The sequence below is a fragment of the Drosophila pseudoobscura genome, chromosome 2 (assembly GCF_009870125.1).
Source record: "Drosophila pseudoobscura strain MV-25-SWS-2005 chromosome 2, UCI_Dpse_MV25, whole genome shotgun sequence".
NCBI lineage: Eukaryota > Metazoa > Arthropoda > Insecta > Diptera > Drosophilidae > Drosophila > Drosophila pseudoobscura.
This window is the reverse complement of record NC_046679.1, coordinates 12358388-12376955: the sequence shown is the minus strand read 5'-3', so window position 1 is coordinate 12376955 and position 18568 is coordinate 12358388. Positions and strand designations below refer to the sequence as shown.

Here is an 18568-nt window from a genome sequence, read left to right as displayed (position 1 = left end):
TTGTCACGGAACGCGATCTTCGCTGACAGCTTGGAACAGTGTAATTGTGTTTTGCCTCAACATTTCATGGGTATAAAAGATGTCCCCAGTTTTGTCTAAAAAACTCGTCGGTGGAAAACGTATCGTGTTGGAGTACCTTAAGCTCTGATTTCCAAAGCAGAGCGGAGCAGAAGACGCTGCTGACAATTGAATTTAAATGTCCCCCCGAAAACCCACACCCCTGGATGGGATGCGCTTCCTACCGCTTCCCCCCTCGAAACGTCACCGGCATATTTTCAATTTACATAAATGCTTGTTGCGCGGCATACAAAACGAGTGCTAGAACGAGATGGCTAGAGATAGCGGGACCATGCTTCCCCCACCCCTCTCCGACGCTACCTGTAGCCGCGTTTTAAGGTTATGTGCAAATTTGCACAAGCCGCAATAAAGGAGCCTGCGAGATAGAGAGATAGGGAGAGTAGCGAGGAGAAACTCTGTTCGCTATTTACACGCGTTTTCCATTTTTATACACGATACCCAAATGAGTATACGGGTATATTAGATTTGTACTGAAAAAAGATGTGTGTAACGTCCAGAAGGAATCGTAGAGGATGACTATATCTTCGAGAGTGAAAAATCTGAACCAGATCGTATAATTATTATAGCAAGAATCAAGAAAACAATTTCATTCTCTCCCGCTCTGTCTCTTTCTAACACACAGGTTTCATGGTCGGCTTTGCCTATTGCAAAATTTGAGTTCAAGGATCTCAGAGACAATAAAAGCAAGAGCAACCAAATTTGATATCCACACTTCTGTGATATCGGACCTTGACAAGTTAGTTTCAAAATCTCGACACACCCCCTTCCGCCGCCGCAAAATCTGTGGCAACAATATTGAAGATACGAGAAAATATACGAGAATGCACAATCATAGACAATTACCATATCTATCAGATTGCTGTATCTGGATCGGATCGGATTATTATTATAGCCAAAAGTAAGAAATTAGTCGCTACGCAGCGCCCGACGACACGCTCAGACTGATTTTCTGTCTCTCTCGCACGCACTCTTTGTCGTGTCGTGCAATGTTAGCGTCGTCTGGTGGAGGAGAGCCAAGCTGACTGAGTATCGGGTATAAATGTAGAGTTGCGGTCGCCGCAGCAACTCACAACGTACCTCCTCGTTTAATTTGTGTTGGCTCCTTTTTTTTGTACAATTTTTCTGCGGTTTTACGCATTCAGTATGCATATTTTTGTGTGTAGAGTCGCCGACTAATGTAATTCAATTAATCTTCCGGCGTCGGCGTTGGAGTCTGCTCTCTTCTCTCTCCTTCTCACTTCTGTAGTAGATTTTGGTCAGACTGCGTGGCCACAAATTTTAATTACCGTTTAACAGCTGTTGGTGCGGAACAGAACGAGCGTGGGAGAGTGCAGGGGCACGGTTTGGGATTTTTTGAAAGGGATGACATGGGCAGAGAGGGGAAAGCTGATGGTCGGTGTGGATTTATCGAGTTTTTCTTTTAAAAATATGCGGCTTTCTCGTTATTTGAGGGACGACTTTTCTTTGGATCCTGAAATGACTTACCATGAAATGGAACATACTTATCGATGATCACATAGTATGTACCTATGAAGAAGGTCGGTTGATGCTCGAAAAACAGTTTCATTAAGCCTTAAAAGGCAAAACAAATGCACAATGCATTACATTTTTAATTCCCCTTAGTTTCTTTCTCCCTTCTTTCACCACAGAAGTCTTTTGTATTGTCCGTTCAAGAGTATAATCATGCTTTATAATATATCATAGCTTCATGTTTGTGCACTCTTGTGATTCTTTCATTTAATTTGGTTAATTTATGGATTTTCGTTCATTAAGTTTTCCTTTTTCTCGCATGCAGTTGTTTATCTTTCAAACATGGGTTCTTTAACAAGCTGTACCAACAAATATGCACTTTTAAATTAAAAACACTGAAGAGTACATTAAAAACATTTTTAAATATGAAAATATCAACAAAGTGAAATTGTTTTGCATGGAAATACATGATATACACAAGCGACTTAAAAAAAAGGATGTTTAATAAATGAAAATAAATTAAATGCCAATAATTGCTTAACCACCGTAAAAAATGTGCTGAGTTATGAGCATCAGAAAAACAGAGCAGAGAGAATGGTTGGCTGACAAAAAGAATGCTCAATGAAATATTTCAAAAATTTGCATTTGTATCCCCACTATTGAACGGTCTATCGATTAACATGGACTGAATTTTTAGCCAGGTATTGCAGTCATTCAATGCCTCTTTCAAATATTTGCATGTGCATCTCCAAGACTATCCAGCTTCTCCCGCACCTGTCTCGATGCATAAAAGCGTAACGTAATTCCCTCATAATAGAGATAATCTGACATTTCATAGGATGGTGAAATTCGATGCCCGAATTGCGACACAGTCGTCGTGCACAGCCCCTCGAGTCACTCACCCTTGCTACTCCCATTCAATTAGAGCACATCCATTCCGCTCGTACAGTGATAGCATGCGTGCGCGTATTTTCCAGTAATTCAGTTGATGGCCCCCATAGAGACCACGGCTGCAGTCCATATCCGGCTTACCAATTGATGGAGCGAACGGGAGTACGGCCCCTGCCCCGGCCTCTGCCCCTGCCAGAACCAGCAACCAGCATCCGAAGGGGATTCTCCCAACTAAAATAAATGAAATTGCACACACAAAATGGATCCGTACATATGTTTTAATGTTTTTGTAATATTTTCTGTTCGTTTATTTAACGTTTCTTCAATTTACATACTCTCGTATCTAATGTCGCTTATTGGTTGCCGAATTTGCATTTTTATTTGCATTTGCATTTGCGTTGCATTTCGTTTCGCTTCGTTTTCATTTTCATTTTCATTGTTATATATTTAGTTTGTTTTTGTTCCTTTTGCCTAGTCATTTGCTTTAGTTAGTTTGCTTTTGCTCAGACAGTTTTTGTTCATAAATATGTAATGCTAATTGGTAAATTGTTTCAGATATTATGCCTTCTGCATTGATGTGCGTGTCCATACATATGTAAGTGTGTGTGAGTGTGGCATATAGAGCGTAAGATTGTGTCTGTTAGATTTGCTTGGAACTTGTTCACTTTTATGCTGCAAAAGAGAGTCTTCTTAGGCGAGTGTGCTTGAGTGTGTGTGTTTCTATGTATGGGTGTGTGTTTGTTTGGTATACTGACGTATGTGTGTATGTAGGTACAGTACGTTTCAGAGCTATACAAAAGTCAAATCGATATGGTATAGTAGAAAAACTAAATTAAATAGATTTTTCCAAATTATATGCCATAAACTACTTTTTATCTATCAAATAATCTATTGAATCTACTGAACAAAGATCTTATTCCATATAATTTTCATAGATTATGTATTTCAGTCATCGATTTGAATCATTGGCTTTAAGCACCTCAATAAGAATTGCTTGCTGTAATTTTGTTCAATTAAAATATATTTCTGAAACGCACTGTTTGGTGTATGCTTCTTATGTGGTATTCCGACTGCCGGTTGTCTATTAATAGCTAAAGCAGCTTATCGTATGGATGTGGGGAAATAACGCAACTCTATTTACAAATGAAATCGGAACTCGGTTTCGGAAATCAATGTCGAAATTTCATAACAATGTAAACACTTGAAGATCCGCTAAGAATTATCAAACATGGTTTGTTTTACAAATATGTATTTAGTTGTGTTGTTTTTCTCTTTTGTTCATTTAAAATTAGTATCACTAACAAGCTTTTGTTTTATATTTAATAATTTCTGTCTTCAGAGGCGAGTGGAGGAGGCGTGGAGGAAAGTCAGGTACCGTCGTCGAGGACTGGTCCTTTGTCTACTCTTACAGCACTCACGTGTCCTCTCTCTGGTCTACGTTAGTTTGTGTGTCTGTGTGTTGTGTGATTTAGGCTTGATCCTGTCACTAAATATAAAGTTTTACTTTTGCTTGGTCGTCAATTGTATAAATAAGTTTATGCATAGGCAAAGCATTTGTGGTTTCTACATATGTATGTGTGTATATATCTTTCCATATACAATATATGCATGACTAACTCGAAGAATCTATTTAACTTTACTTTCAATTTTCCCATTCTATACAATTTCAAAATGTTCGCTTTTCGTTTTTCTGTGTGTTTAATGTGAGAGTGTTGGCTGTGTGTTTTATCTTTACCTACTTAGAACCTACTCTTAAGAAAAGCAATCTGTGACAGTCACGCCGCCCAACGACACAGCCCGCCCCACAGACCGACCAACATCGTCCAGGCCTCGGTCTCGGCCATACCTATTTAAATACATAAATGATTTACTCGTACTTTCTAGAAATTGTAAATTTTATGCTACATAAATCCGAAAAGGACAATAAAAATAATCTCTCGAATATTTACAGCGGCCTCCAGGGGGTGGGAGTGAGGTGGGGTTGGGTTGGATTTGGGGCTAGGGCTGGGACGCGGTCTTTGGGGGATATGTGAGAACTACCAGGGCGGCTATCATCATCCTCGTTCTCATCTGCATGCTAAACTGGAAAAATGTTTTGCAATATTTGTGTTTGTATGAATAAATTTCATTCCATTCCTGGCTGATGCTCTTGTTTCTGTTCTGAAAATTGTTTTTTCCTGGTTGATGTCCAACTTTTGATGGTGACAACTTTTTTATAGCTCTGTTCTGTTCGTTTGTTTGTCCGCAGAAATTTTTATTAATAATTTATTGATACAACAATCTGTGATATTTTAGAATCGTTCCGTGCCATGCTATTTTATTTATTTATTTACGCAATTTAGTTTTCAGGCTCGTTCCCGTTGACGTTGCCGGGCGTTTTGTCTATGTATGTGTCTATATAATTTAATAGTAATGCGGGGGGATTCAATATATGTACTAAACTACATACAAATTGTTCCGATGCTGAATGCCGCAGACGTCCGCCCCCTTTCGGTGAGGGGGCATGCCGCTGCTGGTTCTAGTCCTGTTGCGGGTGGTGTGGCACCTTCACATCGCTGATATAAGGGTCATATAATCTGCAAATATAGCGAAGCGAACAAATATGAAATTTCGATTAGCGGTCCTCAATTCAGCGGCATAGCAAATACATTATTCAACGGCCAGTCAATGCCATTTTCACTCGATTGAATCAAAAATTCCATAGGTACACAGAGCGGTATGAGGCCCCGTGTCCTTTCAGTGAATATCAAATGCAATTGTATGGAAATATAAAGTCCGTGGTCAAATTGTGGCCCCAACAAAGGACTTCAATGGAGGTCATACTGTTTCTATTTGCTCGTTGGGTAGGTAATAAATATATTATCAGACAGAAATATGCCGTTTCATCGCTATAAATGGTTATCAATTCTCTTCAAACTAATGAACAGCGTAGTTGAATTATGTATCTGAATATACAAATTTAAGATAAGATAAGCTTGAAGTGATTTTGTGGCTTCTCGGGATCATTACCCTAGCTGCTCGACGGGGAAGCTATAGGACGACACCTGCCTCATCTTAATAATAAATAAAAGGGTCTTGATATGGGCTGGCAGCTTATATTGTCCTCAATCTTGTTTATAAACATGTCATTATTGATTGGATAAAGATTAGAATATACTGTGTAAAAATACCCAATTTGTCCAGATAATTTTATACCAACACAAAATGAACACTTCTGTTATCGGTTCATCCACATCCACCACCCCATTCACACTTGTAAAGTAGCTTTTTGTGTTTACGTACTTTGCCGCACCCATGACGGGGCCGAACATAATCATTATGCTATCCAGAACTAACAATATTTAATGGGTTAAATAAATTTAGTTCATGGCCCCCAAATTAATGAACTTTCGCCAGCAATTAGCTCATATAAATTTATTACATAATGCATGAGAGCAATTTCTGGTTGTGCGAATGGGGGAAGCCCTGAAGCCCGAGCCCTGTTTTGCCACTGTCAATACCGGTTGCCATTAGCTCTCAACACTTGCTGGCCCTGGCTCTGGTTCAGACTCATTTCGTATAATGGACCATTCAGTTATTTGTTATTAGCCCAAATGGGCATTCAGCAAACCTAAAACCCGGCCAAAAATATGGCTTCACTCGGGCAGTGCCCAAGCGTGGCACTTCCAACCAGAATCCAATCGATTTTAATAGTCCCAACCCAAAAGGTTTTCTCGAGGGAATAGCGGGTGGATGGATCTACATAGGTACGGTGCAGCTCGAAACTATAAGGCTAAGTCCTACTTCATAACATCTTTTTAAGACAGAAAAATTGAAGTAGCTTCCTCAAAACTGCAATAAATGGTTTCGTCTGAGAAAAAAATGGCATAGTAAAATTAAATTTTATATTTTAAAAATTATATTTAAATATTTTATTTATATTTATATAAATTTATATATTATTGTCAAAAAGTATGAGCAAACATTTCCATCTTAATGGCATAAATTCGGGGCTTATGTCTTTTTTCTTTGGGTGATTTAATTCTATACTAAAGGTCTCGTCTGTTTACAAAATAATCACCGGAAAGTAAAAAAGTCTTAAGTGAAAATATATCACCTGTATTTCCATTTATGGAAACAATATTTATTCTAAGATTATTAGGGTATATTAGATCTGGGGTGGAAGTAGATGCGTGTAACACCCCGAAGAAAGCGTCTCCGACCCTATAAAGTTTATATTTTCTAGATCAGTATCAATAGCCGAGCCGATATAGCTACATCTGTCAGTGCAACCCGATGACCGCCTAGATTTCAGAGACTACACAAATTATCCACAAGTATCCAGACTCCTATGATATCACAAGATATCAGTTAGCCTCCACAAAGAACGAAAATATGTGGCGTCCACGATTTTGAAAATGCAAGATCATAGAAATTTACCAATGCATGAAGGAACCCATGAAATTGCAATGTCTATGCTACCCCGTCCAAGAGCTGACTCATTCTCTGTCTCTCCCGCTTTCTTTCTCTCACACATACTCTTCCTCGTGCAGTGTGCGACATCTGGCAGAGGGGAGCGAGAGTGAGCGAGCGAGTATCGGGTATACACGTTCAATGTTCCCTCTCGTTTCAGCTGTAGCACTGTCCTATTGTTTCGTAACGCACTGTAGACCCGTGGAGAGCTGTGAATAGGGCTGGCTGACAATTTTTTAATCAACACGAGCCGGGCAGCAACAACTGGCACTGGCTCTGGCACTGGGACTGCGACTGGGCAAATACTCAGCGAGGAAATGTCGCTTACAAAAATAAGTAAAAACCAAATGCAAAATATTCCATGACCATTTTGGCACGTGCTCGCCATCCATTGTTGTTGGTGTTGTTGGTGATTGTGTGAACCTTGATTAACGCAACAGGAGATGGAAGGAGGCTTCCCGGTGGGTGGGTGGATGGTGTGGGTGTGCCGTGGGCGGGGTATGGAATATTGTAGCTGTTTGCCAAATCTCTCGGTGGCTGTCTCTCTAAATTTTAACTATGAATGTCGTGGGCTGCCAGTGCCATACAACAGTAACAACGAATGTGTGGTTATGTGTGAGTATCTATGTGTGTATCTGTGTGTGCATGTGGGGGCTGCTTGTGTGTGAGTTGGCAGTAAAATTTGTTTACCAAAACCTTCTTAGCTTGGCTTAGTAGCCCCGCACCGCCATTGTTTGTGTATTTGCATTTCGGCTCCTCTAGTGTCTTGGGCACCCATCATCCGTGTCCTGCCCCCATGCCCCCTATCCACTACCCGCCCCTCTGTTGGTCTGTGGCGGGGTGTGAAATTTCATGCATATATGTATCTATGAGATACAGTGCGGGTGCGGCTGCCTAAGTGAACGTGTGTATGGGTGAGCTGGGTGTTCGTGGAAGAGTTCGTGCCTCGCCTTTGGCCTTTTTGCAGCTTTTACTTTTTACCCGCTTTTGTTTGTCTTGCTGTTGTTGCTTGTTGTTGCTTGTTGCCTTTGTTTGCTGCTCCCACAGCCGCTGTTGTTGCTGCCGCTGCTCCTCCTTGGCTTTGGTTGTGGACAGCCTCGAGTCAGTCGCAGTCGCAGTCGCCGTCGCCGTCCTTTTGACCAGGTCGGATTCGGGAAGGCGCGGCGTCGCATTCAAATATCTCAGCGAGTGAAATGTAAATCGTTTTTTCCGTTTCCCATTCCGTTGTCTAGGCAACTGGCAAATGGTATCGGGTGGGCGCTGAAAGTGCAACAGGCAAGGGAAACTTGGATTGCGGAACCTTGAGATCGTAACATTCTATATTAGTCTCCAAAGTGTATTAATTTTCTCTTTTTTTGTGATCATTTTAGAAGATTTCCCATCCGATTCGAATCCAAGCAACAAGTTGGTCTGCATCATTGGGGTTTTAGGATTCAATGCTCCATTAGATAGGGTACAACTGGATCGGGAGCCCATCCGTTCGGGCTCGCTGCTTTATGGTTATTGCTAGAATTTTATATGCCACCACAAAGAGGGGCAGCAGCTGCGAGCAAGTGAGACAGCGAGAAAGCCAGGCACCGTGGCAGAATGGTAAAATATCGCGCCAACTATTTTCTGTGTGTCCTGGAAGGGAACGGGCACCGCAACGTGTTATGCAAATCTGGCAGCGTGTCTGGGTCGGGGCTGTGGGCGGAGGTGTCCCCGGCCATGTGGCGCACGGGCTGCTATTTGGATTGCCATGAGCTCTGTTGACCATCTGCAGCGCCGACGGTGGCATCAAAAACAATTTAGAAGCTTTGCTTTGCCGTGCCCTGCTGGGTCTTGCCGTGGGTCAGCAGTTTTTACCAAGCGACTAACTCTTCACCTCTATTTGATTCACTCAAAATGTTAATTTAAATTGCAAAAACTCCATTGTTTCGTGCTCATTGTTCTTTTCATGTTTACCTTCCATCTTTTTTTTGCGCTTTCCTCAATTAGCATAAAAGGGGTCAAGTGGCAGCAGGAGGTTGTCGCATTAAAAATGATATCCTAAGTAGATTGTACAAATTGCTAGCAATTAGATTTAATAGCCCCTTCAAATGAGGCCCATAAACGGGGAGCGTCCAGTCAAAGCTTTCAGCAAGCGATGGGTTCTTAAGGCATTTTCCCCCCTTATTCTATCTTTTTACTTTTCAAATTATTTATCAAAAAAAATCGGTCAAGAACACTCAGGTTTCAAAGCTTTAACCGAATATAAAAGTACCAATATAAAAAGACAGAAGCGGTAGGGAGAGCCGTGAGAATGTTTAGGTATTCAAAAGCTGGTTTTAATGAAAGACCAACCAGCGGATTTTCACCGGTCTTTTCAGGCACTAGTCATAACAGCTACGAAAATACGAGAATATTCAGACATGAAAGTCTAGAGCCCCATGGTTGTCGTGTCGTGAAATGACATTGCACAGAATGGCCACAAAAATAACGAATAAAAGAGTAGTTTCTGTTTATTTCTAGTCTTCAGCGCAGAATATTTCATTAAGACGACGAAATTCTTCTGTAAACTCTGGCACTCTGGCCTTTCAAAGCTAGGTTTTGACCTGAAAAGTTCCCCCAATTAGAGATCAGGCTTTAAAATTTATAATTTCCAATAAATTTCATTTTTGTCGCAAAAATTGTCGACATAAATCGCATTCTATTCATGGGGCCACTGGTTGTACAAAAATTCAAGGGCTATCCATTAATAATGAATTATATTTAGAGGTTTTATAGAGTAGTTTTATTATATTTGAATAAAATATACCTTAATTTAATAAATGTCCACTGAAAAATAGTTTCAGTATGCTCTGTATAATATATGGCTGTTTAACAATTTAATATAATATATATAATATTATTTAAGTTTGATTAATTGTTGGCAGCTCCTAGAAATAATTATTATTACCCACTCATTTGGCAATTGGTTTTCGTCTACTCCAAGGAGCCATCCTTGAACCATTTCGGAATAAATTTTTAATTTAAAGCCAGAAAAATGAGTGCCGCTGTCTTGAGTGCTTGCTTTATGCTGTACTTTGGACCTAAGTATCAAATGTTCAATAAAATTGCCTCTAGAACCTCCCTTCAGCTGCACAATGAATTTTACTCTTTTATGAGAAGTTTTTTAACCAAGAAGTGGAACCGAAGTGGAAATTTTACGACTATCTAAAGTACATATTTAAATAGTTTTACGAGTACTTTCCCCGCAAACAGCTCCATGCTTCCTCGAACAGATTGCAAGGAAATTCCAAGTTAATCTAACAATTCAGTCAACTCATTTGCCAATTGTCAAGGAAACTTGCTCCAATTAGCAATTAAATTCGTTCCCAAAGTTCCCGGGGCGAAGCCTCCTGGAGGAGACGTATCCCAGCATAGTCCTTGCCATATATAAGAAATGAAGCACATGTCCAATCACTTGTGCCATTTTGTAGGCCAATCAAAGTTTCTATGGCGCTTGAAAAAGAGCGAAAACAAAAACCGAAAACTGAAAAGTTCGAGAACTTTTGCCCGATGCCTCAATTCATCGACGGTCTCCGGCCACAAAACAATCAAAACGGCCCCAGCTGTGGCCCATGGGGCGTGGCTCTTGCACGCACACACATACTACTCGTACTCGTACGTAGACCAGACCAAAGTGGGGGCTGGGGGTGCAAACAATAACTTCAATTATGAATATTTCAGGCAGCAGAGCAGTGGAGCTAGGGTCAGGCAGCAGAAAGAGTTGGAGCCCGCTCAAGGTGCTGCAGCAGGAAAAGGACAAAGTTTCGTTAGTTGGGGAAACTTTGTGACTGCTCGGCTGAGGTGAGGACAGGTCAGGAGAAATTGACTTTGATCTTGGTCCTGGTGTTGGACGTGCCACCGGGGCCGTGTCCTTTGCCGTGTCTCCGACTCGAGCGCGAGCTCTGGCTCCGGCTCCGGCTCCAGCTCGGGCTCTGACTTTGTTTGCAATTCAAACGCAATTTAACTGGCCCTGGCCTTGATTCTGGCTGGGGGCAGAAAAGAGAAGGCAAAATTAAGTAAACAACTCCTTCAGATGTCCTCTGGCTGGGCAGTGGTGGGTGTGGCACAATTAAATTGGCTTTGCGCCTGGTTTAATAAGCATAATAAGCCGGATGGCCGGGTCACAAGGTCGGGCTAATTAATAATTAAATTAAAGTTCCGTCAGAGCTATAAAAGTATTAATTGCTGTCCACAAATCTGGCTTAAATCAAGGCCCATACAGGCGGCTACCCGTCGCAATCCCTCAAGTGGCCAGGCCCCTCCCCCTTCCAGAGCAACACTTCCGCTGCCAAACCTCGCCGAAGTGTTGCCATGTTGCTTCCGGTGGCAGCTCCAAACCAATTGCAAGCGGAGCGGGGCAGGGATCGGTGGCAGCCCGAGATTGGATTGAGCGATAATAAAAAATGAGCAATGCCCCCCTGATGAAACACGATGCATGTAATGTACGAGTAAGCAAAGAAAAGGCAGGTCTTCCGCTTCCTACCCTCCTCGCCCTGTCACCCTGCCTGTAGGACAACTTCCGGTGGCGGCATTTTGGCGCCATGTCATATTGACAGTCTGCCCCAGCTCTTCACTCCACTCCACTCCCCTCTCCGTCTTATTAATATTGAAGCAACGTGAAACTGTCGTGTGTTTGTCCTCCCAATGGCCGCATAAAATGCTCCAGACGGAGAGTGCTGGGGGTCTGGGTCTGGGTCCGGGGCAAGTGGCAGTGAGAATGAGAGTGGATCTGTAACTGGAGCGCGTGGTAAACATCCGGAGCCAGAAATTGTATTGCAATAAAATGATTTATTTGCCCATATTTCCGTCAAGCAACCGGGGGCAGGGGCTCCAAACAGGAGCCAAGGCGAAACTAAAAAGAGGCGGGGGAGTGGAGGAGGAACATGAAGTGGGAACTCAGTGACATGTGGAAATATGCCAAAGCCTCATTCTTATTGTCTTATGGCACGCGTCAAGGACATGAGCAGGACGGGCTCAGGCATGGGCCCGAGCTCGGGCACGGGCACGGATTCCTTGTGTGGGCTACGGCGTGAATTCCTCATAAAATCGTAATAATTTCAGTCCCAAAAAGGCCTGGCCAGGGCCTAGAGACAGGACATGTGAGTGTGTTGATAAGACCGCCGGACCATAGCAACAGATTTCCCATCCTTCACTCATCCTTCCTACTCCTCTCCCTCTTCCGCTGATCCTGTCCTGTCCCGTCCTGTCATCCGCCTCCGTTTTTATTGCAGCCGCAACTTTTATTAAATAGCCATGGGGAACATGGAAGCAAAGGAGCAGAAGCAAAGGAGACAGAGAAAGACCGGGAGAAAAAAACCATTTCTGGACTACCCAAAAATGTGGAACCTTATCTGCAAATGTCGTTTGCCATGCTCCGGACCCAACGATACTGAGGGAAGGATGCGAAAAAAAAGTAAAGCAAAGCCAAAGCCAGAGCCAAATAAAGAAAAGGAAAGGATTCACTTTGGCCCGCCTTTAATGGCCTTAAAATAGCTGGCATGAATGCTATTTACCCTGTTTATCACAGGCAATGCCGAGCCATTGATGTAGATAAATTTAATTTACCTTCTTTTGCTTGTCTCTATGTATTTATTTAGATGCTGATTTTGAAAACGAATTTGCTTGATGGAACAATAACAGCGTAGCATTGAATTTTACGCAGCTTATCAGAGGCTAAATTGAGTTGGGCCTTCGAAAGAAGGAGACGGCATCCCTCCGACACGCCCCGGTGGCGTATGCGTAACGCACGCACGGATACATCACGCATACACCACATGCGCCCACCCGTTAGCTGGTGGGGAGGGTGCTGTCACGTCTCATCCATATCGTCGCCAGTGTTCGATGGCATTTCAACGAGCAATAGTTGTATTCGATTGTCCACTTTCTGATTGCATTTACATAATTCTTGTTTCATTTATCATCATTCGGCGAGCACATTGGCATCAGCAGAATGCTGGCCCAATTGATGTTCTATTCATTTTATCAATAAATTTGATTACACACCATTGTGCATATTCTATTTGGTATATCTATACGTAACTTTTTAATTGAAATTTAATTTCCGGAAATGGTAATAATAAAACAAATGAACCGAACGAAAAGTCGAATGCTTGATTCAATTACACAAAAAGAAAAAAAATAAGTCTTTTTCGACTGACCCAATCAATTTAAATCGAACAATTTTCTAAGCACTTGAATTTCGATTGTAATCCTTTTTTATTTTATTCAATTATGCAAACCTATTTCCTTTTATGATATATAACAGAATCAACTCAAAGTCTTGTGTTTTCAAAAACCATAAGTCCATGTCTAATTGAATGAATCTATGAATAAGTGCCTCGAATCGATATTGACCTTTTCGGTACACTTTGGAAGGCTCAGACATTCCAGCAGTTGTACTGTTGAAGGTTGTTTCAGTATCGAATAATTGACATGGTAACCAACCATGTAATGTTCTGGTCTGAAGGATTAAACTCATTGCATGGGTATAATGGTATGTTGTTCCTTTGGCACGCCGTGATCCCCATGGATCTCTGTGTGATCCCATTAATCAATGTTGAATTGATAAATATTGATTACATTTTCAATGGCTTTGTCATTTGTCCATGGCTAATTTTATGCCTGACAAACCCACCATTCAAGCTTCTAACCCAATCATTTAATTGCAATTAGAGCTGGCCTTCAGCGCGGGAGAGTGAATGGGAGCGGGAATGGGAGTGGGAGTGTGGCCCCACTTGTCAATCACTTCTCCCGTCCTTAATGTGTGACGCACCGGCCACTCGGGTCACTGCCGCCTTGACGGGCCAATTAGTTCAGTGAAAGAGTTGAGAAACGAGGACAAGAGCACTGAAAAGTACTCTGGAAGGGAAATCATTCAATCAATTTGTGACCAGAATTCGACCCAGGGAAACATTCAATTTTTTCCATAATTAATAGCCCGGCAATAGCCAGCAAGCAGGCGATGGCCCACGGCCCTGATGCACTGAGGGGTAGGTAATCTAATGGCATTTTAATTACTATTTGAAACGCAAAAGGGCAAAAGACCTAAAAACAATATCAAGGCTTCGACTCGGCTGGATTCCATTTTCAGCCCAGAATACACGAGTATGTGTATGTACGTCCATATTCTCTGTTGTTGGTGTTGGTGGCAGCGTTCCGAATGGGCGAGCTATAAATTATCAGAGCCATAGTAGTGTCCATCACGTTGAAATGCTTGAATTTTTCATCGCTTGCATTTCAATTTCATGGGCAGCCATTAAAATTGACAGCCCACACACACACACACACACTGACATACTGACACTGACACCCTCGCTCGCAATGTGTTGATGTGGGGGGCGGCAGAGAAAGAGAGACAAAGAGAGAGCTTAAAAATATTGAAATGTCGTGTCTACGAGCAGAATGCCCCAAAGGGTTTGCCCAAAAAATGACTCGAACCTGATTCGGCTTAGCCTCTTCTTTTTAACACTCGGTATTCGAGGTACAAAGAATACCCCCTTGAACAATATATATTCCTGATCAGGATTAACAGGGTAGGATTCCGCTCCTTCAATTGTGGCTCCCATTGCAATGGGGACTTTTGACTTTGAATTAATTTGGCTATATAGATCTCTGAAGATTCGAGTAGCAGGTATCTTCTGGTCGTAATACTCGACCCCTTTCGCTCTTAGTTATTTTCCCTGTTCAGCTGTTGTCAAATTTTCTGTGTTTCCCTTTTGTGCTGCCATTTTTTTTCTGGTCCCAATTTTGTCTTTGTTGCTGCTCTCTCTTTCTATTTTTTGTTATTTTTTTACAATCCCAACGCGATTGAGTTTCCGTCGTCGTCGCCTCTTCTTCTGAGGCTCTCATCTGCTCTTTTCGCTGCTCGTTTTGTGCAATAATTTCCCTGCGTTCCCTTTTCCGCTGCCACTGCCACTGGCTTAAAAGCATGTTGCATAATTTACGCGCTGCGAGCTGCCAAACATAGGGGCCTGGAGTGGCGGGAGGGACTTCAGTGGAAGAGGGTTCAGCTGATGATTTGCTTTTTGCTTGGTTTTGGGATTTAGATTCGGGTTCCGGATCGAGTTTGAGTTCGGGGTGGCGTCCGGTTGGGTTCTGGGCCCACACGCACATTAAAATGTTTCTTTGCATTTCTGATTTGTGGCTGCAACAACTGCCGCTTCCCCCACGGCAGTCCAACAGCCGAAAAATTCGTCAGAGCCATCATTTAGAGTCAAACTGGGCGTGGAAGCGGCTAATGTCATCGGGCATTACCCATTCATGGCCTGGCGATCCCAGAAGGAATCAGAAAGCATTGGGAGAGGCATTTACTAGCTGGCTGACTGGCTAATTGATTGAAAGACTGATGTACTGACTAAACTAATGGCTACATATGAAATGTGTATCTTGCTGAATACACAACTCCTTAACTATCCGACTTGACTAAATGAAAGGAGTACTGATTCATTCATAAATCATTGGAAAATTTGCTTGACTGAAGAATGTGGGGGCAGATTGGTTGATTGAATAAGTTTTGAATAGCTACGTTACGGTCTAACCAGCAGACTAATTGCAGTATTTGATCGACGGATTAATTCATTGAACGATTTAGTGGCTAACCAATTGTCGGGCTTATTGACCTATTCACTGTACGACTATACGGTACGGATAAAGAGACGCCTTCAGACTCTGATTGATGGACTGAGGGCTGGACATTCTCTATGACGAAGTGAATATCGGATCTAAGGATTGACTGACTGAGTGACCTGAAGGATTAATTGGTGGACACATTGGCTACATGACTTTCTGATAGCACTAGCCACAACGAGCTCTACATTTACACCCCATACTCAGTCCGTACACATGTGAGTACTATACAATGTATTTGATAGATGATCAGATGACTGCCCCATGCTCTCTCGCTGTCTTGTCGGTTAATTCTCGCACTTCGCTTATTCCCCTTCCACCCAATCACCTATAATCACCGCCCCCCATAATTCATATCCATGAAAACAAACTACCGGATCGGAAAAAAATGAGAAAGTTCTGCGACGACCTCATGGGAGCTGAGAATTACGTACTAAGCTACCAGGATGACGGCACAGTCACAGTGTTGTAGGACCCTATCAACCCCTATCAGTACAGCAGCCCCATATTAATAATCTATAAATGTATTGCCACACTAGAGAAATACCGAATGTACGGCCACTGAGAAAAGCATGGAGATCGAAAAGAAAGACGTGTCCGGAGAAGTAAGTATACATTTAAAAGTACATCCAAGTATTAACTTTACTCCCAAATGTAAAACAGATGAATTTGGAGCCGCGGCCCGTGCCACGGTTCACAACGTTCCCCCTTGTTTTCAGAAAAAGGTAGAATGGCATGACTTTCTGACTGATGGACTTAATAACCAACTGGCGACGTGTCGAGGTATCCGACTGATTGACCTGATTATTAACCAAGTGACAGACTGTCGCGGTATCAGCCTGATTGACTGGCTGACTGATTTATTCAGTGATTGACATATTTGGATTGCTTCTCGATTGATTTATGCCAGTGCCAAATATCAGCTAATCGTCCTGCGGCCTTCCAATATGTCACATCAACGCTGACCCACAAAGCTGTTGGGTTATGGTATTACCCTCTAGCCACCGCCTCTGGGGACTGTGCTGTACACCCGGCGGGCTGCCAGTCGCGAACGGAATTGAAACAGTGAAATTCTGCGCGCTAAACTTTATAATTAATTACATTCGCATAATAAACGAACTTAAATATGAAAATGAAGTGCAAATACGAGTACGGGCAGCACCGCCAGCAAATGGAGGGGCTTTGATTGAAGAGGAAAAGAGGGGAAGAGGATGGTTAGCATTCTTGTTAGTGGTTCGGGCCTTGTTTATGCAACAAAGCAGGCCTCAGCGACACCCACAAAACGACAATTTAATGCCGCTTACACGGAAATCATTTGCGCAAAATCAATTTCAATTTGCAGAGCGAAAAAATGTCAAGACATCAGGGGAAAAACTAAGGAAAGACGGGAATCGGAAGCAGCATTAGCCGCTCCGTCCTGATGGCTGATATCGTGTCACAGCGGTTTCGCCGGATAATTTGTTTGCTCTTCTGCATGTCATGCTGTGAAATTCATTTTAAATACTAAATAACCAAACACCGAACACACATTTGGAGCAAATCACACTCGTTCATCATCAGCACACTCCCGGGCAATCGAATGGGTAGATGTAATCTTATATTGATAATAATTCAAAGTAAATTGGAGGACATACCTATGTAGATGTCATTCCAGTCTACTCGTGTGTTAGGCGAAAGAATTTTATAAATAAATTGTATATGAAACTAATTGCACTTTAGTTTCAGAATTAACCGATTGAATATACATAAATATAAAATCAAGGAGCTCTATATATTGTATAGTTTCTTTGGTAAAATTAAAATCTTGTCCTATTGATCTTCAAGAGATCCAAAACTAGCCTTCCATCCTTGTTTATCTTACTGAACAAGTCCTCCTAGTACAAGCTTAATACAATATTTTGAGCCTATTTATGTGAGGCATGCCGTATGCAACACGAAACTTTGATTTAGTGAGCCACATGAGCCGTACAATTTGGGCTCTCTCCCGCTCTCCGTTGGGGCGTAGTATGTTCCGTGTGTCGGGCCAACAAATAATAGAATTTGTCTGTTTATAGCCGTGACAGGTTCTGGCCCAAGCGCAGGATAATGTGCACGTCAGAGAGATGTGGGCCTGGCTTAGTTGTGGCATGACTGCTGCGGCCACGTCTGCCACAAGCGCTCTCCGCCTCTCTCTCTCTCTCTCTCTCTCTCTCTCTCTCTCTCTCTCTCTCTTTGTTCCCCTGATAGGCGCACGTTACGCGTATCATCATCAATCAAGACGGAACGGAACTGATCTGATATGCATGTTATATGTGAAGCTGGGACATTTGCAAACGACGCTCTCGGGCATCCAAATTTGTAGGCACGAACCGAAAGGTCCTTCCTCTGGGGAGATGGGACATTCAAGTGTCTCGAGCTCTACGGTAATATTATTCACATTTGTATTTATTTGATTCTGAGTATGGCATTCCTAGGGGACTGTATCCTAATTTATAGAGAAGCAGTATTATTTTGTGGGGCTAATTTAGTATTATTATTATTTGATTTATTAAGGTATTCGTATTGGCTTTTAACTCTAGCGGTTTGGGTGTATTACCATTTCAGTTAATTATAATAAAAGTCTTAAATACCTTAAATGCTACGGGAGTACAAAATCTGTGGTCTTTTTGCTCTCACTTCTCCAAGGCTTATCCTTAACGTGATAAGTAATCTTTTTGTTGTTTTATCAGCTGCAAAAAGTGGAAAGTAAACTCTGATTTTCGCACCTCCACAGTCCACACAATCACTGAAGTGGAAGGCAAATAGTACGAAATGTAGTTAAATTAATGCATCAGAGTGGCAAGGGCACTCGAAATTGTTGCCCAGATTGCTTTCGTGGCAGGTTTCAAAATGGAGAAACTACTCAAATATGTTGTCTGTCTCCGTGTGCGTGAGTTTGGCAGTGCGTGTGTGTGTGCACTTAAAAATTCCATTGCCTGCTTTCAGGCTGCATTCGGTTAAAGTAGAAGCAAAGGCTACGGAAAAGGCAAAGCGCCTCGGGCCAAAGCCTATGCAAATGTGATCC

The 18568-nt window shown here is 42.3% G+C and overlaps 1 protein-coding gene across 3 annotated transcripts in view; it reads right to left on the bottom strand.

Moving 5' to 3' along the window:
- Window positions 1–3512: 3512 nt before the first annotated feature.
- Window positions 3513–18568, bottom strand: part of LOC4801457 (patj homolog) — a 34293-nt gene continuing 19237 nt past the window's right edge. For 2 of the 3 annotated variants that reach the window (XM_015181773.2, XM_001358514.4), the window contains one exon: window positions 3513–5015. The gene's annotated coding sequence lies outside the window, so the exon portion shown is untranslated. The remainder of the gene's footprint in view (window positions 5016–18568) is intronic. The other variant, XR_001451687.2, reaches the window with a different exon arrangement.